The sequence below is a fragment of the Puntigrus tetrazona genome, chromosome 3 (genome assembly GCF_018831695.1).
Source record: "Puntigrus tetrazona isolate hp1 chromosome 3, ASM1883169v1, whole genome shotgun sequence".
NCBI classification, from domain to species: domain Eukaryota; kingdom Metazoa; phylum Chordata; class Actinopteri; order Cypriniformes; family Cyprinidae; genus Puntigrus; species Puntigrus tetrazona.
Window position 1 is genome coordinate 20,863,284 of NC_056701.1, and position 26,126 is coordinate 20,889,409.

Genomic DNA, 26,126 nt, shown 5'->3' on the forward strand with positions numbered 1-26,126 from the left:
CATTCCCATTAATCCAAAAGCAAAATAAAAATTTACAACAGAATTTCCATGATTTCAAAAAGTAGAAAACTTACTGAGAGTTCTGTCATTTAATGCAGAGCTAATAAAACACAAAGTATATAGTGTCATAGATGTACATAACTGAAAAAAAAAGTTTGCTAGTGTCACACTGTGAATACCTGTGGAAAAACACCATCACCGCTTGTTTAAAAAAAGTCCATTAAGAGAGACATCTGCCAGCCGGGGCTAATGGGATGATGTTACATGTGTGGACAAACCTGTGGTCTGCACAGCTATTCTCAAATCTGAAGTCTGTTTCATGTCGGGTTTGTAAGCAACTAAACTATGTATACAATAAATGCCAAGCAGACTAGAAATCATTGCCATACTGAAATGGAAACACACAGATCTTTCCTTTCCTTGATTACTAACTTTTCCGCTTTGTCTTTTTTCACACATCTAAGACACACGCCTGTAGTGTCTTATTTTTACTATCACGACTGATTAATTCTAATTAAAGCACTAAGGACGTAATAATTTAACCCGAGGGGTCCTTATTAACCGCGAACAGGCAGGTTGTAATTATCCAGTCGTTCTGATGATTTTTCTCCGTCTCTTTGTCTCCAGGCGAGACGTACTCTGAGACGTTCAGTCACACAGAGAAGTGTCAGACGTGTAGAGAGTGCACGGGTCTCATGCGCATGCAGACCCCCTGCACCGACTCGAACGACGCTGTGTGTGTGTGCAACTACGGCTTCTTCATGGACGATCTGACGCACCAGTGCGAGCCGTGCACCGTGTGTCCACGAGGACATGGTGTGCTGATACGCTGCGAGCACACCCACGACACACTCTGCGAGGAGTGTCTGGACGACACCTACTCTGACCGGGAGAGCACGCTGGACCCCTGCCTGCCCTGCACCATCTGTGAGGAGGGGATAGAGATTCTCATGAGGAACTGCACGCCCTACGAAGATGCATGGTGTCACGGTGAGAGAATAATACCCTGTGCAAACACACAATCAAAATCAAAGAATAGCATAAATAAACTGAATAAAAATATACAAAATTACATTCAAAAGGAATGTTTGCTACAGATATAAGAAGAATAAAATATTTGATTTTACATATTTTGCCCTACTTGGTCTAATGTCATAAATGGGTGCACCTTTTAGCGAGACACGAAATATGTTCCAGTAAGTACATATCAACAAATTGCAAACGGTTGCATCAACAAATGTGTTTTATATGACTTTTGTATTTGTTAACACTATCAGGTAGGCTTAGGGTTGGGTTTTGTGTAGGGCATGTTTTCAACATGGTAGAGCATTAACTTAGCAACAACTATTAAGCGAATTGTTTGGCTATATACTACGATACTGAGTCTAATCTCTCTCACACTCTTTCTAACAGCTAGTTTCTCTCAGTCACAATGTTTGCTTTCCTTCGTGTGTTTAAGGATCAGTCTGGGTCATTTCCGTATGTGTCTGCTTGCGGCCTTGCAGTTTAAAGGTCAAAGTGTGGATATTCTGTGCAAAGCCCCTTCGTTACAGAGGTCACAACAATCCAAAGGGTCAAACCCAGTGACACATTCAAACACAAATGTACAAAAACACAAATGTATAAAAGCAGGCACGTGGATTACAATGATTTTGCAACAGGTAATACAAAAAGCACAGTAAACTTCATCTGGCCTTATGTCTTTTATAAAAAGTCAGCATAAAAAAAAGAATAAAAAAATAAAAAATAAAGAATGTTGCAGTTCCATGTTGTGCCACTAGTTGCAGACTTTCTTTTCAAATGATTGATAATATTACTTTATTATCAAAATAAAACTTTTAACTTTTTTCAGACCAGAAGAAGGGCCTTGGATTCTTCTTTTTTGGACCTAAAAGTTGTGTTAAACCCAAGCAAAGAGCACCTTTTGGTATTATTTCACGAGGTCATTATTTAGCTAGTAACGCTTCAAGATGTCCCCTAAAATACGTCCTTCATACTTTGCAAACTAATTAAATGTAGAATGTTTGTTTCTGTTAGTTTCTGTGGTTACCAAAGAGACGCTCTAGTTGTGGCCAGCAAGTGAAATGGTGGCCCTTTTTCTACCTCTTTAACACTCACGCTCAACTAAACACACAGAAAAGCTCTGTTTTCATGGCTAGAGAGGGCATGTAATGTGGCGTGTCATTGCATTAGTGTGCTAGCGCTTGGGCGGCGGGAGCGTCTGATGTCTGAAGCCCGGGGCTATATGTGTGTGAGGGTCATTATGGCTGCTGCAGCTGACGGGGATTGGGTGGGCTGGATCTGTCAGTTTGGGGTTTAGTGTCAGCCCTGGCCCTTTGGTTCATGCGTGTGTCACACCCAGATTAACATCTGTCTCAGGTAATCTGATCACAGGTGGACAATGCTAACTACAGGTGTAAACGGGGCCTGAACAGCTTTGTTATTGGATCACTCAAACCACATTTAAATGCAGCTGAAAAATGCAAAAAAAAAAAAAAAAAGAAAAAGTGTGGTGGCAAAAAAGCAAATTTGCAAAAAATGGATGGTTTCTAAAGAGCAAACTTTGATCAGTCCAGAACAGCAACCTAAAACCCCCCAGAGCAATGCTTTGGTATCAGCGAAACACCCACTTTTATCAGATTTACTAACTGAACGTTTGTGAAAACAGCGTTTCAGGTGTGTGCCTTGAAGTGCTCTGCTGTAGTGTAGCATAATGTGTGCAGCAGAGATAACTCTGCAGATGGAACCTGTAAATCATAAAGCATCTGCAAGTGCTGTCAGTTACACACACACACACATGTTCAGCTTCACTGGAAGCAGTTCCTGCTCTCAAGTGACTCTCATCAGCCTCTTTCCTGTGAGGAGAGGAGAAGAGAGATGAGACACAAATGACACAAGTAAGGGAAAAATGGGCAAAGAGCAGAAATGTGACAGCTAGTGTTCCTGTTAACTTATCAGATCAGTGTGTGTTTTACTGTATTTAGCGTAACTGTATTTTCAATTAAATCATGTCACATTATTTGACATAATCATTTTTCTCTATGCAATTTTATCTATGTCTATGTCTATTTTACATACAGTACATCTGGACCTAAAAAGAGGTCGGTAGGATTTTGTTTTTGAAAGAAATGATAAAATGTGCTCAGCAAGGATCTATTAAATTTATCAAAAGTGACAAGACCATTGTGATGGTAAATTGTAACCTTTAATAACTGTTCTTTGACATCCTGAAAAAGTATCACACTTTCCCACAAACATATTAAACAGCACCTCTGTTTTCAATACTGATAATACTAAAAACGTTTTATGAGAAAAAAAAAAGCTTTGCCATGAAAGTAAAAAAATGTGAATGATTGTGTGTACACAGTAGTTGTCAGAGGTTGATAGGATCATTTAGAAAGTGTAAGTAAATGATTAATAAACTATTTAAATGTACATTTATGAATCTCATTATTTAGACACATGATAATAGTTGCTCAGTGTGTTAATAAATGCTTTATTAACATAAATTCCTGCTGTAGTTCATGCTTAGGTCTGGTAGTTATGAAACCTGTAGTAGTTGACAGCCATCTAATTGTGTGAGCTCATCTAAAGTGAGGACTATTTATATCTTGTAACACATTTACTAAGGTGATAAAGGTTCATTTGTCTTCAAAACAGAAAAGTAAAAAAAAAAACACAACACAGAGAGATACAGAACGCAGACATATTCTGAAAGATTTTCAAAAAGACCTGTACACATCCTAAAAAACTGATAATTAAACGTCTGAAAAAGAAACCAAATAAAACTGTTGTACAGTTCCAATTTTTATTTACTTATTTTTTTAAATAAATATTTCTGTAAATATTCATCTGTATCCCTCTGTGTTGTGTTTATTTTTTCTGTTAGGAAGATAACTAAGCCTTTAAATCTCCTTTGTAATAGATATGACTATAAATCAAGAACAGTGCATTTATATCTGTATTTATAGAACTGCTTATTTATAAACTAATGACTATTATTGTTGAGACAATGCTTTATAAAGGATGAAATGACTATTTACTAATGCTTATCTATTGATTCATAACGTGCAGTTAATATAAAGTTTAACACAATTATACAACTAAGTTTGCACACTATTTCTAGTTAACTTGTATAGTGTAGAAAACTAAGCTGCTTTTTCTTTTGACTGTAATTCAACTACTTTATTATTAGCTTGTATCGGAAACTACAGTTTCAACACTGTCCTGAAGATAATATGATCATCCTTGTGTGTACTGTTACAGCACAGAGCGGCCTTGTTCTGCGCTCTCACACACACACACACACACACACACACACACACACACACACACACACACACACACACACACACACACTCACAGTCATAGAGGTCCTGTGTTTTTCTGTACAGATGACCACCCTCTGCGAGCGCCACATTATCATCCTTAAAATGCCCTTATACGTGACCTTTCCTGCCTCTCTCTCCCCATCTCGCTCTCTGTCTGTGTACCTCTGACCCTTTCATGTCCGTCTCTCTGGTGGGTCAGTCATTTCTGTGCCCTTTGATGAGGTTGGCGCATTAAAAACAAGCTCTTTCATGAGAATGACCACAGTAGGGCACACATGCCTGTCAAGGGCACACATGCCTGAATGACCAGTCTCTCTCCACGCTGGTGGTCCATGATTCATTTCCTGCAGCTCATACGGACTGAAGTGGCATGTGTCTGTCTGTGTGTGTGACAGAAAGAGAGAGATGTGCTGAGCTCTTTCCTTTGTTGGATCGATAAGGCCGCTGGAGTTTCTTACTCTCGGGTTTCAATCTGTGACCTCTATCGCAGCTACTGCATCACACACACACACACACACACACACACACACACACACACACACACACACACACACACACACACACACACCCACACACATACAGATACATATCAGAGTGTGTGAGTGGAGTGAAAGCAATTTCTCCTGTCTTCCCAAAGAATTGCGTAGCTGTTTTGGTCTAACTCCACTCCGGGTTTCATTTCCCACTCCAAGCATTATTGTTTGTTCACATCGTCACTCACTGCTCAGAGAGATGGATGCAGTGGCAAAGAAAACTGTTCATATTTAATATGACTCATTATGCATTATGTTTTATTTTAGTATCCTGCATGCACGATTACATGCTTTTGATAAAAGGTTTAGGTAACTCCATATACTTTACTTTTTTCATTGCATTAGTTTTATTTTTTAAATATTCAGAAATTCAAGAAAAGGTAGTTACAAATGTTGAATATTTAGAGAATATTGACATTGGAGGAAAGATATAGAAGAATAAGTTCAGAAGTGGTCACACAAGTATTTTCTCACATCTTTGTTTATGTACATAATAACTTAATGACATAATAATGACATAATGAGTGTGTTCAGCTATTTTTCAATAATATATTTGACTGGAATGAGAAAAGTCTATGCTTCATATAGATAGATTCCTCTTTCTGTTTGTGCTGTTGTACAGCAAAACTAACAAAGCCCTTAACTTTATTTTTTGAAGCAAATCAGATAAGAAATATAGCCACACATATACACTTGTATCAAACTTATATCAGAAGTGCAAAAACTTTGCATTAAACAACAACAAAACTCTTTTTGACGTTTTGAGCCATATTGAGTGGACTCTGACTTAAATTGCTGAAAAAACAGAAACCTCAGATGCTCTCCAGTATAAAGTATAAACACATATGCAATAAAGGTGCTCCACACATGATAAACAGACAAAAAAATGTACTAGATGCTGTATTAAGACTACATAGAGAAAAAAACCCTCTCCTTTTCTATGCAGAATGTTCTATTTTTTTTCCTAAAAAAGTTTTACGTCAACATGGAATCAGACCTTTTTTTATAACCATTAGAATGACCAGAATACATACTTAGCGTTGTTCTCATTAAATAAAACAAAAACTAGGAAAACATTTTTGTTAAGTAAAATAAAAATAAAAACTAAAACTGACTAAAATAAAATACAAATAACAATTTTAAACTAACAAAACCTAAACTAAAATGAAAAGACAAATTTTAAATAAAAAATGTTAAATGATAACAAAAACAACAAATAACCTATATATATATATATATATATGTGTGTGTGTGTGTGTGTGTGTGTGTGTGTATGTGTGTATATATATATATGTGTGTGTGTGTGTGTGTGTGTATATATATATATATATATATATATATATATATATATATATATATATATATATATATATATATATACACATATATGTATATAAATAACAAATCCGTGTTTAGGACAGATTAATAAGTGTGTGTGTGCGTGTGTTAATGCCTCCAGCTAGTGTAATTACTGCAGCTAATCAGAGCACTTAACAGCAAAGCTTCTGTTCATTTAGCCATCCATCCGTTCACACACAAACACACACCCATCGGGCTCTTATCGTTCCCCCTCCTGTCTATCACACACTCCCACACACACACACACACAGCAGAGAATAAGGATTGCTGTGTGTGTGACAGTCTTTCGAGAGTGTTTTCTGTTAGATAAAGAGAGCCATTATAACAAACTTGAAAAGGGTTGCCAGATAAGCATTAAAATCCCTTCCAAAAAACAGCACTGTGAGAAGAGGAGAATAAAGACTCCTCATTAAATAAGGCGCCCAGCTGAGGTTAACAAGCACTTCACACTTGGCACCTCGTCACGAAAACGCCCACTTAAGAAAGAAAATGTTTAAAATAAAAAGAGAAGAATTTGAAATTGTTAACCTTTGGCTTGGGTGAGTTTTACAGCCTCCATCCAAAAAAGCAAAGCCTCGTTTTCACTCAGGTTTCGAACTCAGTCAGGCTCAAAACACATCCACATATTGCAATTTCCACGTACTCTGTTTTCAATCAAAGAGACAGGGAAAGAAAAAAGAGAAAGCACTTTCAGAAATCATTTAACTTTTAGTACATACTCGTTCGGAAAACAAATGAATGTTTCCTTCAAGAAAGGAGGAGGAGACAGGAGACAGGGAGAGGTCTGATAGCTACTGAGGGAGAGACAGCAAGAGAAAGAGACGGATAAAGAAAAGAAAGAGGGCTTTAGATGCCCACAAGTTTGAAAGGTGTGCCAAAGATAAGACTGCTTGTGCATGTCTGCTAACCAAAAATCTAGAAAACAATGGTCTTGAATTAATTGTTAAACAGCTCACAACACAAAGTCACTTTCATTATGACTTTAATATTCAAACGTGACTCGTATTTTACAGACACTTCATGTACTACAAAACAATAAGATAGTAGTTGTGGAACAGAGTAACTTTTACCAGCTGGTTCAAAAAAGGTTGATAACTCTAATGATAACAATAGCTATTAATCAGGTCCACTTCTAATGTTATCAAGAGTTTCACATCACAGTGTCGTTTAGAAGCCCACTACTATGATTGGCAAATAGTTGTGTGTGTTTGACATCCTAAATTCTGATGTGATTAAAAATCACAGGTTAAAAAATGAAGAAATACTACAAATAGCGCATATCTAATGCTCTGTAATAACAGACAAAGCAAACGTTAGCGTGCTCACACCTGTGTTGAGACATTACTGTCACAGCATCATCTTTTAATATTAACCTTTCTGAAAATCCTGTGTTGAATTATGCCTTGTTTTGTGCCAAAATTAACTGAACTAAGAACCAAGGTTTAACGGACGTGGTCTGGAACTTCATTAAAAATTAAGTTGATCAAATAGGGTGTATTGTTTGGTTTTCGTACAGATCTTTATTTTGCCGCTCTTGTCATTTATCTACTGTGTGCGTGAATTGGTTGGGGTGGGGCTAAACAAGCAGTGATGTAGAAGCAGGCGTTGATCTTCTTCTGCGGAGGTGGTGTATCCATCATGACATTAATTCATCGCATCACTATTACAGTAACACATTCCATGAGCTGTCATTATGCTGACTGCCTTCAATATAAGCTGTTTTAGACTAACAACTAACTAAAGTTTTGAGTTCTGAAACTTACAGGAAGTTTTTATAGTAATGACCTCTCACTGAACATCTATTCCTCACAGTCTCATTTTCATTTGTGCGCTACCCTAAGGTCTATAGGGAGGTCCACACCACATCTGTAAAGATATCTCTGGGAAGACTTTTAGAGTGATGTTTGGCTTTTAGAACACAGTGGCTGGTCTATAACCAACGTGAGTGGAATTTTCATACTGTGGTGAGATCAAAGGCAAGATTAAGAGCAGTGTCCAGATCCTAAATGCTTCCGTCCATGTTAATCAAGAGCACGTAAACGGCACCTTCAATTTTATTTCCTCCTTTTAGCTGAAGCTACTTGCGAATCAAACCAAATGTCTTGCAAAAGGGTTCAGATTTTCAGCACTGCTCAATCAGTCACGCATGTGGCTGCTCTGGAATAGTTCAGATGAGAACGAGAATGTTTTAGAAGGTCATGGAAACGTGAAGACCTCCTGTTGAGCCAGATCGAACCCTGTCACCACCAATTTTACAGCCATGAAAGATATGAACCATAACAATCTCTACTGATTCTGGACTCTTGAAGAGTTCAACAGTAAAACAAAGGAATGTTGCTTGTGTATAAGTTACAACAGTTGGGTTCTATAGGTAAAAGTCATTTATTTATTTCCTCCATAGAGATATTTATTTAGCTTTCTATTAAAACTTACTGCATTCATGACTTAAAGTCAATAGCTTTACATTGCACCATCATTTGCAAAGCTTCATTGGATGAGTAATGTATTATTAATAGTTTTAAGTACCTCAAATTAAACCTAAAGTTGGTAATGTGATTAATCTCTGAACTGGTTCATTTCGGTTTTAATTATTATGAAGAAAATGAATAGTAAAAATACTTCAAATCCACGAAGGCCTCTGAAAAAGCGGATGGCCATAGCTGTGCTCTAGTGGGAGCTGTAAAGAGTTTATGGGGGGTTGCCTTTGTATAAATTATGCATCCAATCAATAGAGAGAGGAAGAAAGATAAAAAAGACAAATAGTGCCTTTAGTGGATGAAAAAAGCTATATATCATATAACACCATCCAGACAGCCATTGGTCAATTTCACAGCTTCTACTAACAGTCTCATTAGGTTCGGTTCAATATCCCATTTGCATTTTAAATGACATAAATAGTGTGAATTCAGTTCGGATGTAACAGAAGCAGCCCCTTAGTTTGCATCTATGTCCAGTCTTTCAAAGATGATGTATGTGCTATTGTCTTTCTTTCTATTCTAGATCCATTGAGTCCTACCTATCCAGCTTCCACTAGTGATTCCAGCTCATTCGTCACTGATCCGAACCGTTTGTGGAGCCCCAACCCCGAGGGGACGCCACCACGCCCAAACCCAGCTCCCCTCATTTCATTGGCAGAGGGCTGAACGAGAACCTGATTCCCATCTACTGCCCCATCCTTGCAGCGGTCGTAGTCGGTCTCCTGGCTTACATCATTTTCAAGAGGTGAGCAATAGAGAGGAAAAAATAATTAAAGACGTAAGACCAGATTGAAATGATCGAGGACAGTAATATGTGGTGAATGATTCAGGCCTGGTCTTAATTTGTACTTATCCTGGATTTTTGCCGTGTTCGTCATTTTGACCCGAGAGGATGTTCTTTTTCCTTAATGCTATCACATTGTGCTGAAATTTAGTGACTTTACTCACTTTATCTCCACTTGTTTTATTTTCATTTCTCTTTGGAATCTTTGTTTTTATGTGAATTCTGACACAATTGTCCCAAAATGCCTTTTCTATTAAAAATGAAGGTGTATGAGCTCAACGTACAAAATACAAAACCTGTTCTAAACAAGCTGACAAAAAGATTGATTGCATGATTTGGTGATAATAGAGCATAATGAGAACTTACAAGGCCCTAAAGCCTTTATGTATAATGCATTCTAAAAGTATTTTTGTAATGCATCAATTATGCCTTGTAATGCACCTTTTAATGCATTGTACATTGTTTCTCATGAATAATTGTAACCACAGTAAATAAATTACAACTCTTAAATTCAGTTGTACTTATTTCCGACAAGATATCATGTATTACAATGCACATTATGAATAATTGTAATGCATTATACCTTTTAATAACCCTGTATAATGCATTATACATAAAGGCTTAATGTAATGTGTTTTGACTGAAAGCACTAAATCAGGTAGCACAATGGTTAAGTCATTTTTAGATTATTGTTTTAATAATACTTTTAATAATACTATTTTAATAATGACTTTGTGTTATTTATATTAACTTAATCACAACAAACTAAACTAAATAAAAATTAATTACATTGAGAAAAATGATCATAAAGACACATGTTATGCATACATATAATAAAACTACTGTGCAAACATATGTTTTGTTGTTGAAATGGCAAACTGCTGATGCTTTCCTCTCACTCATTACATTCATTTGTACTCTACATGTGCATCTGTGCCTTCCAGGTGGAACAGCTGCAAGCAGAATAAACAGGCAGCTAATAATCGCGCGGCCACAGCCAATCAGACACCATCTCCAGAGGGAGAGAAGCTGCACAGCGACAGCGGCATCTCAGTGGACAGCCAGAGCCTGCAGGAGCAGCAAGCGTGAGCGCAGGACGCAGGCGCAGGCCCACACACAGCTGCATGCAGCAGAGCAAATCGGTAAGATCACAAGAGAAACCAGTCTAAATAACGGAAAGTTAGTTTCAAACACATCGCCCTTAAATGCAAGCTATTAGTTGAGCCAATGTGGCTTTGTACTATGTATTTTACAAATGTGTGTATCTTTAGTATCTCTTTCCCCTCGTCTCATCTCTCCATTCGCTCTCATATCTTTTTTACCTTCCACTATCTTATTCACTTGGCTTTTCCATGTAAGGCTCAGTGTGGATGACAGAGCTGACACGTTTATCATTCAGATCTTGAAAGGAACACACAAGTCGAGAACTGCATAGACATACACGCACAAACCCTGAAAATATACCCAAGACATACTTTCATACATTCCAGGGAAATCTCTAAATCAGTTGTGTACTGTTCAATAATATTTAAAAGAGCACGAGACGGGGAGATTATAGTCCACTGGTTCTGGACGCCATGGGGACGAGACAGGAGGGATTACTGCTCAACAATAAAGTGGTCATGTTGATTCAACCTGCTGCAAAGCGCAGGAAGGATGTTAAACATCTTCACCGGGACAAATGGTCTCAGCTGGAACTGAACTTGGTTCTGTACAAAAACACATTTCAAGTTTTTTTGCCACCAGTAGATCCTAAAATAATACAATTATGAAAAAAATAGATAATAAAAATAGATAATAAAAACAAAACTTAAATAAAAGAAAATCCTGCAACATAAGAGCATAAAATGTCTAAAACAACATACGATGAGTTAATTTGCAAAACAGATAACTGTTTCAAAACGTATGCTTTTTCATTGTGCATTCCAAATTTATCTTAATCAAACCATAGTTGGGTTATTTTGATTCATTTACAAAATAACTCTAGCTATATATATAGACTCTGGCCAGAGATGCCAAAGAGCCCTTTGAAGCTGCATTGACACTACAGTTTGGACCTTCAGCCCATTGATCTTCTTTTTGAAGTCCACTATATGGAGAAAAATCTGCAATGTTTTCCTTCAAAAAAGTGCTTTTTGAAGAAAGAAAAACACCATAGGGCTGAGTAAATTATTAGGAATTCTTTCATCCTGGAAGTGAACTAATCTTTAACTGGTGCTTTTGAGGAAGAACTGATCGCTGGTCTCATTCACTAAACATTACTAACCTTGTGCAGGCGGGAGCTCATTTAGAAGACTCCAAATTCATGAACAGAAGAACGAGTTTAAGAAAAAGCCATGTGCGTACACACATATTGTGAATTTGGCGGAAAGTTTTCATAAGAAGCTTGAATGTTTGAATACATACAAAAACGTATACACAACTATTATTGAATGAGACCCACTGGTTTTTTCTTTGCGAATAAGGCCTGCATATATCACAGTACGGAGAAATAAAAGATCATAATAATGGCATCAGTATAGTCTGTTTACAAAAAGAAGTTAGTACAGAACAGTTTATTAAATATTAAAATGTCAATATCTAATGTTCCACACTACAGTGTGTGTGTGTGTGTGTGTGTGTGTGTGTGTGTGTCTGTGAGAGAGAGAGAGAGAGAGTACTGGCCTGAGTGAATCATTACAGATAAAAGCACCTTCTTAATGAATAAATAAATAGCAGCATTTTCATTTTCATTTATTGAAAATGGCTCTTTGAGCCAAGGGCATTATGTTAACCTGACATACATATATTAGCTTCCGGAAGAAAAGAAAGAAAGAAAGAAAGAAAGAAAGAAAGAAAGAAAGAAAGAGAAAGAAAGAAAGAAAAAGAAAAATCAAGAAGGACATCAGCACAGGCATTTATGAAAGAAGTTATCAGACTACTGAGTTCAAACCTGATTTAGACGAGAGAGAAAAAGACAGTCTTGAGTTTTGGAGATGAGACTTATCACGTTCTTGAGAGGGTGCAGCAGTGCATCATGGGAGCTGGGTGGTGAATAGTGATGGGTTCGGGAGGGGAGGAGATGCAACCTTTGCAAAGAAAGAAGAAAACAAAAACAAGAGTGTCAGGAATGTGAAGCAGACCCTAGAAACAACACCATCACACAGGCCAGGATACAACAAAACACAGCCAGGTCACATTTGCACATTGCATCAAGACAATAATAATGTGTGAAATCACATTTAACCATGTTCTCCCAAAGTTCTCAATATTGTGTCAAAGCTGACACTACTTTTAAGATTTATTACATGCAATTAATCTCATCCAAAATAAAAGTTTTTGTTTAGATAATACATGTGTAAATACTTTGTGTATTTATTATGTATGTATAAAGACACACACATCCATTAATAATAAAAAAAAAATACATGTATACATTTACATTCATATAATTAAATTTTATATCTACATACATCTAATATAGAAACTTCATATATTTTATATATACGTGTGTATGTATATGTACATCATAAATATGCACTGTACACACACACTAAAATCAGCATATTGAAAATACAGTAAATCAAACAGAGACATGTATAAGTATTTTTTCTCTCACACACAGCAATGAAAATTATGTGTTTAAACTATCGATTTGCCTCAAAAGGCTAATTCTGTCATCATTTACTCACAATCATATATTCTTCAGTAATATTAAGTTTTTTTTTATATAATGGTAAGTCAGTCATAACCAAAACAGTTTGGAACGAAACGAGGGTAAATAAATAGATTTTCATTTTCATTTCATTTTTCATTTTGGAGTCAAGGCCTTAAGATGTTCCCGATAAATTTTTCACACAGATTCACACACCTTTTAGTTCATCTCTGTGTAATTTATCTTCTCATCAACATTTGTTTGCTCTCTTTCACTTCACTGTCTGCTTTGAGTCCCTCGGGATCACAGTGGCAAATTCTGTCAGTCAAACACACACACACAAATTCACAGATGCATTCACACACATAATGCAACAATATCAGCCAGAACACGTGTGATTTTTCCATCAGGCTTTTCTGGCAACCCCAGTTTCTCAGACATGGCTACTGTTAACACACGGGCACCAGTTGTAAACAAATTAGTGGCAAGTGTCTCTCTGTCTAAAGCTTCAGTCCTCAATCTCCACACTTTTAGGGTTCAATTTGACGTTTGAATCTTCCATCACAGCATCCGTCTCCTTAAACAGTACATATATTTTTATTTCATCATTTTGAAAGATGTTTGTCCACTTTTTGAATACAATTAACTATGGTGTTTAAAATTGACAAATGTCTCTATATGCCTCTCTAATAACGTCAGTGTCGGTTTCCATCTCACATTGCCAGACTTTTGCCTAATTGCATCTCATTTTGGCCAAGATCACAAGTAAACAATAAATTTTAGTTTTTACATGTCATTTATGGATAGGTTTATCTAAAATAGGAAATGAAATAGAATTGAAGCTGCAGCGGGGGGGTTTTCTGTCTAGTTTTGTGTGCAAAATACTTTAGATGGTCAGTGAGCACAGGCGGTCTGTTTAAGGCTAGAAAATATGAACTGACCAGACAGTCTGACAGTAAGACTGGCTCATTAGGAGCTGTTGTATGACAAATAGCAGGACGACTTTAGACCTACCGTGCGCCAGTGCCTGCGTTTTTGATCTACCAACAAGCTGCTAATAAGCATCAGCTACAAATGTTTGCCGCTGCTTCTACGGAATCATTAAAAGGTTTAGACAACCCACATGGTGTGTTCAGAAATGTGTGCAGATGTATTTTTTTAGCTAATAGGGCGAGCTTGTTAAAGCACCCAAGAGGCCAGTGAATGTGCTGCAGAATCAGCAGTTCCTGTCTGTACATATCTCTTCATTTTAGTCTTAGTTAGAGTCACTGGTCTCTGTTGTCTGTTGCTGTCAATTAGAAGTGACAAATAATTTGATTAGCTGGTGTAAATGTGCTTTTCCAGTAGTTCAGGAGGAGTTACCAAAAGAGCGTCATCAGTTAGTGTTAGTATGCCAGTATTTTTTTTCTCCCTTCCTCTCTGTCACTCTCTAGCAGCTCTTACTTATCCAAGCTTTCACTAGACTCTGGGGAACGAACGAATGGATGAGTGGATATCAGAGGAGATGGATGAAGGTGAAAGGGTATTTAATTTTTTAAAGGAATTCAGTCCTCTTCAGTTTGGGCACTTGTGATCGCATGGATCCACTCTTTGCTCAACATGAAGATCAGTCACGCCATCTGCCAAGGTCTGAGCCGCTAATCGAGAGTCGGGACAATTCAGCGGTTGTGCGTCATTTGAGCTGGTCGAAGGCTGGCAATACGGCATGAAACATAGCAAATTTCAGGCATTCTGTTTTCTTTTTGATATTACGCTATGCTCTTTTTCTTTTCTATATATACCTTTCTGATTCATTCTCATCCATCCAAATGCCCCATTTTCTCTTCTGTCAGTGCAGGTTTAACACTGACATTTGGAGATTTTGCCTACCTGTATGACTTACATTCTTCTGTGAAATACTAAAATATTTCAGTTACAGATTTGGAATGACACAAAGGTGAACTGTCCTTTTAAAAGCACGTGTCCCTCACATCTCTCACTATTCACATTCGATACAGTTTAAGAATTTTCTATCCGTGGGAGTTTGAGTCAAAATCTCAAACAGTCTGTTACTTATTATGTGCCTTTTCATATAATGTGTAAAACTTAGTCTAACTATGTTTAACTATGACAGAAGAAGCCACATTGAAATACTATGCTGACTGTTTGCCTACGCACATTTTCTCACACTTGCTCTTGAGCACAACGTTTGGTCAGAACTACCTCGATGGGCCGAGAGAATGCGATTTCAAAATACTGCATTCCCCCACTGAGGACACTGAAAATGTAGGACGCCCCTCATGGGACAAAAGACTGTAGCATTTCCAGGTTTGACAGAAAGTGTGAATACAATATGATATACAACCTCCAGTTTGATTGACAATTTGTCTTAAATCAACATTTAAATCAAAATTTGTTTTTATTGAGCAGCAGCTAGCTAAGGAATTTTTTTTTTTTTTTTTACCTTTTACATTTTTTTGTAAATAGTGTACATATGCAGTTTACTTTATATATCTAATTGTCTTCTAATTAAACAGAAGACTTTGTCGCTTCCAGTGGGTGGTTTTGGCTACATTTTTCTCCATAGACTGCTATGATGTCATATACAAGATGAGAAAAAGGTGTTTTTTTTTAATTTGGTATCAGACAAATGGCACAGCTCTGAATTGCTCCAGACACAAAGCGGTACCTCAGAACTAAAAGCCTTCTTGCAGCATTCCGGAACTGTTTCCATGGCATCCCACAATTGACAACAGATTGAAGGGTTAGTGGGAAAATGAGGCATTTGTGTCTCAGGCTGAATGTAGTAGTGATTGCAGTTAAATGGTTAGGGCAGGCAGAGGGGAACGGGATGCTCAGAGCTCCAGGGGGACTGCTCGCTGCTCGCTGATCTCCTCAACTCTGCTAAAAACAGAACCTGCAAGTTATGTAGTGAGAAAAAGTTTTCAGTACTTCGCTTGACATGAGGTAATGCTCTTATATAAGGGAATAATATTAATAAGTTAATCATATTTCACTGTAAAGGTTTATTTAGTTGACACCAACAATATTTAAAGGGTAATATTCATGCACAGATAATGTTTTATTGTCATCTATATTCATAACTAAAGTTGTGCGATCCATGACTAGTCAACACAGATGTCAAACATTGTTAGAATAAATTGGAAGCGCCCATAGAGTAATATTCTGTTATATTCAATGTTCACTTTTAAAAAGATTACTGTGATATTGCTTTAAGTTATTCATTAGTCAAAGAAGCTTCAAACCACGGTTTTGAAAATGATCTACACTAGCAAAAAAATAAAAATAAATAAATTGCTTACTACTTCTAATCTTACTACCTTCCCATCTGACTTCTGAAGGAGCATGTGATGCTGAAGACTGCAGTAATGATGATGAAAATTCAAACAATAAAGTACAAATCAAAATATATTAATATAGATCGGAGTTTTTTAAATTTCAATAAAAATGAACAATATTACTGTTGTATAAAAACAAACAAACAAATGAATAAACAAACACGTTTTTTCAAATTAATTCATTGAATTAACCAAAGAATTCGCTAAAATGATTTGTCAAAGACAAAGAAAAAATGATTAAAATGACTACATAACATATAAGTAAATAATGAATTATAGTCTCTGACTGCTTGAAGTATTTAACCATGAACCACTAACATTTTCTTTCTCTTTATTCCTTTAGTGGTGAGAGTGGATGGAGGGGCTCAGCCTGACTCCCCCACCTCAGGCCTAACCAGTGAGGAAGAGGGTGCTATGTTATCAAAATAACAATAAAGAGAGGATGAGAGGTTGGAGTGAAGGAAACAAGGAAGCAGATAGAGGAGAAAGGAGGAGCGAAGCCATGATGGCCATCCAGCAAGGGACGAGAGACAAGATCTTTGATTCTTTTGAACCCAGCACGGATGATTTGTTGATGAGCTGGTTCAACAGCACCAATGGATCCACATCAACGATCAGACTCACTGGCTTTAAACAGCTACTTCTAAATAAACAAAAGCCTATTAAGAAAGTTCACCATAATGTATACTGAAACCCACCACAAACTCTGATGAATGTTTAGCATATACTGGGTTTCTCAGATGTATAATTGGCCCTTGTGACACAAACTCTGGACATCCCGGCTTCACAAGAGGACGCCAAGAGACACATTCACTGGCTTCACGGATATCGCGCAATTTAGCAGCCACACCATGGTTCCTCCTCCTGGAGCCTTCTGCCTGATCTAATAAGGATTTCGTTTTTGCCTTATCTTTGAAGTATTAATAGATTTTGTCTATAACATCAAGGCCCTTTATTCAATCAGAATTGTACACATTTTCAGGTGTGTGTTAAAACTTTGGGGGTTGTATGCAGTTAAAGCAGAACTACCAGTCTCCGTCTGCTTTCAAAGCAGCTGATCGCAGGTCAGCATTTATGGGCAACAACTCACGACTGTGACATTTTCTGACCTTTAATAATGTAATGACTCAGATCTATACTTAGCTCGCCTTCCTTTTTCTCTCTCTTTCACAACCTTTTTCTCTATAAAACACACACATAGCGTGTCATATTCCTGCCTTCCTCTAGTTACTGCAGCTTAGGTTTCATGCCTAGATCTTCTCGCCTACCTCTTCAGAAATCTGAGTCACAGTGCAAAGAGAAACCAGGATTCAAAGAGCTACACAACTATTTTCATGCCATCATGCACTCCTAGAAGTAACCACCATGTTTATGTCCTACCATTAATTCAGGTTTGTTAGGATTTGGTTCAAATTCAATTTAGCAGCACAGGTTTGGTAATGACCCAGTAATGATTCTTTGAGTACTTCTGAGCAAACCTTATCGACCACCTCAATAATTCTGTCTTAACTATTTAGTAAACACAAATTATACTATTTTGCTAATATTAAGATACTTCAGAACTTCAAATGTTGTCATATGAATAACCAATAACTACACTAACTTAAGTCTCACAAGCCTTAAACTAAAAAAAATTAAAAAGACTCTACAATCAATGATTTTTACTGTAGCTCTTGATGAATCATCTGTCTCGGTTTTCTTCATCTTTTATTGCCCCATTTGCTCTTTCTTTCTTTCTCATTCTTTGTCTTGGTTACATGATTCATTCCATGAATGCTGATGCAGATTTAGATGCTATAATGTGGTTTGAATTACTCAACCATCTCAGCAGTCATGAGCTTGAGAGCTGGTTTAAGGATGCTTCACTGACCTGGACAAAGAGGCAATAAAATGTTCCTTAACATTATTATATAAGCTTTAAGGTAAATCGAAAAGGTTTAACCTAACAAACGAGTTAACAAAAAACAGAACAACTAAAAATAGTCTTTGCTTCCTGTTTTCTATCCATCCAATAAATATTGCATCCATAAATAGACATTAGAACTTGACACAGATATTCCATAGCGTAGCCACACACGCAATATATAATGGACTGTCTTTCGTTGCATTTCTAATGCCCTCACTGTCAGGCTATGGAATAAACATGAAAGGCATTAGTGAGACATTCCTGTCAGGCAGGTCGTAATTAGCCCTGAAGCTTTTCGTTTTTCTTCCCACAGTCAGTACACTCTCCCGGGATCCACACTGCTCAGATTCACTTCCTGGAGCTATGCCTCTCCATTCTGGGACTCAGCATCCAACTTTTCTGCTCTCAGCTCCACTAATATTCCCACACTCTTAAAAATAATGTCTTCCAAAAGATGTTTCACAGTAATGCAACTGAAGAATGATTTTGGCTTCCCAAAGAACCTTTAGTGTTACTTAAACTCTAAATAAAAAAAAAACCTTTCCCCTTAAAAGACTTTTAAAAGAACATTTTGTGCAATTAAAAGGTTCCATAAAAGGTAAAGGTTCTTAATGGAACCATTAAAAAAACTTTATTTTTAAGAGTGTACATCTGCAGGAAATCACACTTTGACACAACAAGACCATGCAAATACATCTTAAGGTATATCTTAATTTCTTAAGGTTGCTATTTTTTGCAACATCGCCAGTTTAACTGGTTCACCCGCCAGCCAGCTTTGATCTCCTTAAGCTGGTAGCTGTTTCTTTGTGGTTTTCTGACTACCATCTTCAAAAAAAACAACCAGCTTAAGCTGTATTTTCCAGTATGGCCATTATTCCTGTACTCAATGCAAGTTACTGACTGGTCATTAGACTCTAATTCAGTTCCTACTTGAAGTCATGCATTACCTTAAAGTTTGATATATGAGTCGGTGGAACATCGCTGCCTCCTGCCTCCTTTTTTGGCAGGCAGGTTGTTGGCTCCATCAGCTTTTATATGGCTTTAGTAGCGTGCATCTCCCCTGGAGCTGTGCTTTCCATTAAATCAGGCAGCGAAGCATATCATTGGCTTCTGGAGTTGCTGGCATGCTAGTGTTTAATGCACATCATAGGTTGAACGTTCACTCGTGGGGCACTTCGCTGATGTTTGTTCTGATATTAGCCTACTTGAGAGAACCTGATGAGATCAAGATAAGATCTCTGTCTGTCTGCGGGAAAAGCGCTGAGAACAGACTCGCGCTTGTGTTTATCCCAGGCTTTGATTCTTAACACAGAGCAGAGAAGTTGGCAGACATCAAATAGAGAGAGTTGGGATGACAATACAATAGAATTCTGAGTGATTGACGCTTCTCAGGGGGTGGTGATTTGAGTATAATATATCGAAAACGTGGCTATATTTTCATAAAATGATAAATTGATTGGTTGTCCTAATGTGTTCTGAGAATATAAGTGTAAGGGAAGGCAATTTACCATGTGTTTCACATATAAACCAGACGCCCTGTGCTTGGCATCTACAAGGAGCCTATGCATCAATCAATCAGTAAGCTTCTAAAACAATTGAAGTTAACAGGTGGATGGAGTCTTGAATCGGTTCCCTGGAATGTGCCAAAGTTGCCATACATAAAACACCTTCACATTAAAATGTCCATTTAAATGGTTATAAATACACTTGTCAGCCAGAAAGTGTATCAGATGAAAAGAAAACTTGTTTGCAATATATTCACATACTAAAAACTCCACCATTGTCTCTCCATCTTTCATCACTTCTACTTCAGTAATTCTTAATTTTTTTTATAAACAGATTTTTTTTTTTTTAAATTTCAAATAGATTTATTCTTTGAGAACAGTATTTTATAGAGACAGTTTACTTTCAGTAGCACTTAAAACTGATTGAATTTGAACACTCAAAGAGTGTCCATCACCAGAAAGTGCCTGTGGATTTTGTCAGGTGTCTTTGAGCAGTGTTCAAAAAGTTTCATTTCATGTCAAATGTTTATGTTATCTATTTTGCCTGTGTGTTCTGTGTTAAGTGTATGTGATAGATTTTTTGCCTTTGTTTTTAATCTTGTTAATCTTTAGTTATAATAATATGTTGATGAGGATTTCAAAATAATATGTCATTATCCAGGTAAATAGTTCCAGGTGAATTATGTATTATTCTGTTTCTGAAAATACCTACACTGTAAAAAAAAAAAAAAAAGAAAGAAAAAAAACCTCCTTCTTATTTAGGATTTTGTGTTGTTTACAGGCAAAACATCTAAAGATCATTGCTTGAAAAACAAAACATTTTCAGAGAATTTATGCTGAATGACGTGTCTTACATAATTTGCATATATATATATATATATATATATATATATATATATATATATATATATATATATATATATATATATGCTTTTTCTTTTGTTTTAAGCATAAACCACGCAGTAAATAAATATATTCTCTGAAAACGGTTTTATTTTGCTTTAAGAAATGCTTACATATTTGGAATGCTTACTCTATTGGAAAAGAAGACAAAAAGACTGATTAAGAATTAAGTTATTTTTGTTTTGCTTTTTTTTGCAGTGTAAAAAGACACATACCTTATGAGTTATGTCCATCCCATTGTGAGAATATATAATACACCCTCCCAAAAACTGAAAGTATCATATAAATGTCGCTGATAATTCACATCAGACCACTCTATGCATTTAACTCACAGTGCAACCTGATTTACAAGTCTTTTATCTCTTTACCCATAAGCCTAAAATTGGCAACATTTGATACATTTTGTGTTTTACAGATATGTTGATATAAAAAGGGATTGTACATTAAATATTAATTCAAATAAAGACTATATCACATTTAAGAGACTCGACTTAGACATTAGGAAGAACCTCCACATGATGCTTTATAAAATCAATTCCCCTGTTCGGCCTGCAATAGAGCTGAATGTTCTCTGTACGTAATCCATGCTGTACACTGCATTGTGTAAACTGTTTCCTGGAGTTGTTATGACAGTACACTTATGTAAACAAGAAATGAAAGCATTAGAATTCTATTAAATAAAACCAAATATGACTGCTACGACACAGTCTATTTCCATTATTAGATGTGATTTTCCCAACATACAGGATTTTAACACCTGGCAAGATTGACAAGATTTTATGCCAATATCATATCATGGCTTATATAAAACATCAAACATCTAAATGCTAATGACTTCAGTGTGGTCACACTAGTGAGTGAGTCTGACCCTTATTACTCAGATTGTTCTGACCAATGATTGATGTTGTCTGAAGGAAAAAATACCCATAATTAAATTTTTAGACACCCTGTTTTGATTTGTCATGTGAATACCCTGGGAAACATGAATCAGGCACCAAACTCGTGATCCATGGTTGAATTTATTCAGTGGTTGAACCTCTACATGGCCCTTAGAGGCTTCATAACTAATATTAGCCCCAAATCCAGACCTCGCCAATACACATGAACCAAAACAAAGCCCTTAAGATCTGCACCCCAGTAACAACATGGGCCAAGCATCAGATTCCTTCTGTAAAACTATGTGAAATTTGCTTTGCTGAGAATTCAAGCAGGCATAATACAACTTTATTGGTCTTTTAGCAGCGTGCACATTTGAACTTTATTCTTGCATTGTTCTTTCAGCGTGAAGGCAACAAATAAATCGACAGAAACAATTCCAGATGTAATATTATTAAATAATTCAACAGTCTTTCACTTTTCTAAAAGACATTTGCCAAAAAGTTGGCCATGTCACTTCATCTCTATGGGAAGTGAGAACTTTTTTAAATTCTGTCAAAAAAGTTTGAAAGTGACAGAAGAGCATAGACTACAAAATATGTTTGGACCAAATGTTTGCCAAACCACAGCACAAAGCACACCCATGTGCTTTATTAGAAACAGCCTTTCAGTCACTGCAATTTTAACGCTGTTTGCATTTACGCAGAAACCTGAGCAAAGCACAGTTTTAATACAAAAATAAATAAATAAATATCTGTCCTGCACTTTCGCATAAATTGTGGGTAATGACACACAAAAATTTTTCACAGATTATTTATAATAGTATTAGACTTAGTATTTAGTTTTAGTATTTATAATTAGTATAAGACTATTATTGTTTTTTTTTATAATAATAAAAATATTATATATAATCTACATTATATAGATTTACAAATAAATAGAATCAGATGGTCAAATAAAAGTAATGTGTTTGTGCATATAATACGTATTTATTTGTACACACAAACACAGTCAATATACTTAATGAGTGCTTCAAACCATTTATTTGATAAAAACAAATAGCCTAATTAATAAATAAATGTGTATACAAATATTTTTTTGTACAGTACATTATTAAGCATACATGATTTATTCTTGTCTACAAACCAAATTTGAAGTAAAAGCCTTTTCCAAAAGGTTTGTGAGAAAAAAATGCAGTCAAGTGTGTTCAAACTCATGACTGTTGGTGTATGTTAGCATTTAGACACGCTCATACACCACCTACACAGCCACATAACCACTGTGCGTGAAAACCGCTTCAGAGAACAATGCTTGCACAAGAACCAGCGCTTTACAAAGCCTGTACATCAGAGCCTTTACTCCACTGATGCTTGTCAGCAGACTCGTAGACATTGATGAGCAGCAGGGTGTAAGAGATAAGCTCCACTGTCACTGCCTTCACTTTCAATTAGATTAGCCAGACAAACCAACTACCACAGCAAAACGTAGTCACTAATCGAATAATTCGTCCCTTTTTGTCCTTAACCTCATATACTTAAGAAGGAAGGGCCATGAGTCAGCTAAAACTTGAGATTAAAAGATTAAAAGCTGTCATAAAAGGGGGCATTAATGATGCTGAGTTATATTCATTTTGACAAAGCAAAGACTTGCAAAGTGAATAATGACGTCACTGAATCTGTGCATAGAAACCCAGACAAACTACTGCCATTATCAGTTAGAGGAAGACAAAGAGAGACAGAGACAGACAGAGGTGGAGATATGCAGAGAAGCAGAAAACACACATGAGTAGAAGGTGAATAAAAATATGGTAATCTCTTAACTGTAGACATTCTCTTTAACTGTAAGTATTTTTACTAGTAAAAGTGCATGTCAGCTATCAGTCAATAAGGTATTAGACTGTCTGTTTAAAATCTGCTAGCACTTTAAATGGTACCCTAAAAGAAATTCTATGCTATATGTAACTTTGTAACCCTTTAACCCCAATCCTACACCGACAGTTCACTTACAGAATAAAAACTTCCTGAAACCTCCGTCTTCCAAAATGTTCAAGACTTTCTTTCTTCAGTCAAAAGAAATTATATTTTTAGAGGAAAACATTCCAGGTTTTCTCCATACAATGGACTTTAATGGCTGCCAGTGAGTTGAAGCATTTGTGTATTCATTTATACTTTATTTTAAGAAAATTACTGACCATTTTGCTAGATAAGACACTTATGTGTAGAACCTCAGATGTGTAGAACCGTCTGAAGCTGCTCTGAAACAGATTTGGACCTTCATCCCATTTGCTCCCACTGAAGTTCTAGAAAATCCTGGAAAAAAAATCTTGGAATTTCCTCAAAAACATTAAATTTTTTTGGACTGAAGAAAGAAGGAAATAAATAAATAAAGACACAAGCATCTTGGATGACGTGTTCTGGAAATGTTTATTCTAGAAGTCAACTGCTTTGTTCTGTATGACCATATTCTTGACCCCTCAATCCTCCCCCACACCAACCTCACTACTGTAACTATTAATAAACAGCAAATTAGGAGTTTGAGGAAAAATTCTTAGTTGATAGTGAATTCCTTAATCTAAAATGTTATTAAATGTCTAAAGTGGTCTATAGAAATAAAGTGTAATCATAGGGAATACACAGATTTGTAAATGATTAGCTTTTCTGTCAATCCAGTCACAAGAATGAGCTCTGTGATGTCTTAGTTCTAACAATTCAATTCTAACTGTAAAGAGGTAAGGTATCAACAAATTAGAAGCTGAAAATTCAGATTTGGCATCACAAAAAATAATGCTATAGAAAACAGCTTTTTGAAATTTTAATAATATTTCACAATATTACTGTTTGTACAGCTTTTAAAATTTTATTTATTATTGAAGAAAATGTTTTGATATGTAAAGATGGCACAGTTTTTAGTTTTTAGGCTCTTTTTTTCTCATCCAAATTGGAATATCAGAAGTTCTTTGGGATGGGGAAAGACATCGAGCTCACCACAGCCATTAACACATCTACAAATCAATACCTTCCATCACACACACACACACACACACACACACACACACAGACCCACACCCCACACCACATACCACCTGCTGCCCTCAAGAGCAATGAGGCAGGACCACCAACGGAAGAAAGGAGAGTGGAATATGAGACAGAATTAGGACAGAGTGAGAGAGTGACAAAAGAGAAATATGGAGGGACGCTCAGATATAAATACAGTAGAAAGCGCATTACTTTTCCTCCTTAACACACTCGTGCTTAGTATTAGCAGACACGAAACCCTGCATGCTAACACAGTCTTTGCCCACCCACGCTCAATGACCCCACACACACACACACACACACACACACACACACACAGCGGGTTATTACTCTGTCAGTGTCTCAATCAGAGCATTCTATTGGCACAGTTTAAACAGCGACTGCCGTGACATGAGTCCACCATCTGTTCATGTGGAAGCAACACCCAGCAAATGATGAGCACACACAAACACATACTGTCCCTCTGGTTCTCTTCCTGTCTGAACAGAAACTGAGGAACCTGGGAAATACTTTAATGTAATAGCAGTACATGAATAGTCATGAACTAATACCTAAATTAAAGATTAAAAGAATGATGTACTAACATATCTATGACATGAGTCATATGTATTCATCTCTGAAAACTTACTGCAAAAGTGTTAATTAATGCATTAACTAACACTGATTAGTACATGCCTTAACTCATCATTAGTTATTAAAGTAGTCTTTAATTTTGAAATTAGTACACAATCATTTACATACTGTTATTGTATTATTGGAGTAATATTGGAATGAGTGTGTTCATGAGTGTGGATCGACTAGATCTATAGTATAAAAACAGATCAGTCAGATCGATAAAGAAATATACTTAGATGTAGATGTATTTATAGATTTTTTTCATACTTAACTAGCAACACAGGTCACAGGTTTGATTCCTTTGGATAAAAATGATTGCCAAATCAATAAATGTAAATCCAGATATACAGATTTTTTTCAGTAAAGGTGCATTCAATTGATCAAAACTGAGAGTAAAGACTTTCATATTGTTAATATATATTTCCATTATTTAAAAAAGCTATTTTTAAAACCTTCTCCTCGGTTTAAACTTCCGCTCCAGACTAAAATGTAAATCTAAGTCAATATAATAACTGTTTTTTGAGCAGCAAATCATCATGATTTCTGAAGGGTCATATGAAACTGAAGACTGGAGTAATGATGTTGGAAATTCATCTTTGGCATCACAGGAATACATTACACAAAATATATCAAAATAAAAGTTATTTCAATTTGTAATAATATTTCTCACTATTACTGTCTTACTGTTTTCTGATCCGATATATGCAGCCTTGCAAACACTTATGACTCTACCTGGTCAAAACCTGTATGAGTACAGTGTGTGTATATACTGTATATGTGTGTGTGTGTGTGTGTGTGTGTGTGTGTGTATGTGCTGCAGTATTGCTGTT

The 26,126-nt window shown here is 36.3% G+C and overlaps 1 pseudogene; it reads left to right on the top strand.

Moving 5' to 3' along the window:
• Positions 1-16,885, top strand: part of LOC122341345 — a 34,572-nt pseudogene extending 17,687 nt beyond the window's left edge.
• The last annotated feature ends 9,241 nt before the right edge of the window (positions 16,886-26,126 follow it).